This window comes from Limulus polyphemus, unplaced genomic scaffold (genome assembly GCF_000517525.1).
Source record: "Limulus polyphemus unplaced genomic scaffold, Limulus_polyphemus-2.1.2 Scaffold6586, whole genome shotgun sequence".
Lineage (NCBI taxonomy): Eukaryota > Metazoa > Arthropoda > Merostomata > Xiphosura > Limulidae > Limulus > Limulus polyphemus.
In genome coordinates, this window is record NW_013672196.1 from 1 (window position 1) to 2189 (window position 2189).

The following is a 2189-nucleotide window of genomic DNA, read 5'->3' on the forward strand; positions in this document are numbered from 1 at the left end:
AAAACATTCACTTGACACTGGTTTTATCCAACACCAAATTATAAAACATTCACTTGACACTGGTTTTATCCAACACCAAATTATAAAACATTCACTTGACTGGTTTTATCCAAACCTATCAAACACCAAATTATAAAATATTCACTTGACACTGGTTTTATCCAAACCTATCCAACACCAAATTATAACACATTCATTTGACACTGGTTTTATCCAGCACTATCCTTCTAACATAAATATTAAGCAGAACATTCTATGTATCATCAGCTATGTCTGCTTTTTGTTTAAAAATCCTATGGTGGTAAGTTTATGGACTTAAAATGCAGGGTTTGATTTCCCACAGTGAACACAGTAAATAGCCCAATGTGGCTTCACTCTAAAACAAACAATCAAGTTTTGTTTCAGGTATAAAAAATAGTGTTATTTACAGAAATTAGCACAAGGCTAAGAAAAGGTAAGCAGCTGTAGACTGAAAACCACTAAAATTGTCCAAAATTACTGTAAAAGCATTTAAAATTATAGTGGTTACATAAGAGAGCTATTTTGATTATTTTATTCATTCACATACAAATTTGTAAAATAAAACAAACCACATTCTTCTCTTTAAGTGTCGTCCTCTTTTTTTTTGTAATTTTATCAATTTTTGGAACTGTTGGTTCTTTTGAATTTTGCATCAAGTCACACAAGGGCTATGTGCGCTATCCGTCTCCTAATTTAATAGTGTAAGAGTAGAGGGAAAGGAGCTAGTCATCACCTCTCGCCACCAGCTCTTGGGCTACTCTTTTACCAATGAATAGTGGGATTGACCATCACATAATAATGCCCCCACAGCTGAAAGGGCAAGCATGTTTGGTGTGATGGGGATTCGAACCCGTGACTCACAGATTGCGAGTCAAGTGCCCTACCCACCTGGGCATGCCAGCCATTGGAACTGTTAACTTTCTACGTGTTGATGTTGAAGATTCCAACTGTTAACTTTCTACATGTTGATGTTGAAGATTCCAACTGTTAAGTTCTGAAGATAACAGAACATAAGATTTGAGAAAGACAAGTGTGGCTGCAGTAAGACAGTTTTATTTGCCTAAAAGGGTGATTGGCTGATGTAATTAGATGCAGTTAGCAGTTGCAGAGTTTAAGAGTGGAAAAAAATGAATTCCCAAAAAAGTAAAGTGTAAGTTTAATCCTTTCACGAGAGTGGTATGAAGGGAATGAGTCTTGAAGGATCAAATGATTGTTTGTAAATTACTCCCAAATTAATGTTTCATGCTTTCTTTTGAGGTCACTGACAAGTTAGTTAAGTATCGAGTAAGGAGAATTAGGGTGTTGAAACACTTTTAGTTGAGCACTCACTCAAATTACACTACAGTATGTGCTTTAAATTCAATTTCAAATTTGATTATGATATAACCTAAAGGCTCAACAAACTTTAAACTGATAATGATATAACCTAAAGACTCGACAAACTTTAAACTCATAATGATATAACCTAAAGGCTCAACAAACTTTAAACTGATAACGATATAACCTAAAGACTCGACAAACTTTAAATTCATAATGATATAACCTAAAGGCTAAACAAACTTTAAACTGATAATGATATAACCTAAAGACTCGACAAACTTTAAACTCATAATGATATAACCTAAAGGCTCAACAAACTTTAAGTTATAAAAAATTCAGTATACTGACTTTCTGTAGTGACCATATTATTCTATTTAAGCATAACTACTACTATTAGTGGGCAGGTACCAGATGATTGGAAGTTAGCTCACGTAACTCCTCTTTCAAGGGAGGTGATAAAAATTGTCCCAGTAATTATAGACCCATTCGTCTTACATCAGTTGTGGGAAAAGTTTTGAAAAGTCTGTTAAAAGATGGTTTGCAAAGTCGTTTAACAAAGTTTAAAATTTTATTGGATATTCAACATGGTTTCACTAAGGGAACACTTGCCTTATAAATTTTTTAACATTCTTTGAAAAGGTTGCTGCTTATGTAGATGAGGGTAAGGGTGTAAATTTGGTGTATCTGGATTTCCAGAAAGCAGTTGACAAGGTGCCACATAAAAGGCTTGTAAAAAAATTAGCTCTATAGGTATGGTGGATAAGTTAGCAAATTGGATAGAAGAGTGGCTGGATGAAAAAAAAGCAGAGGGTTGTTTCCAATGGAGTTCAGTCAAACTGGATTAATGT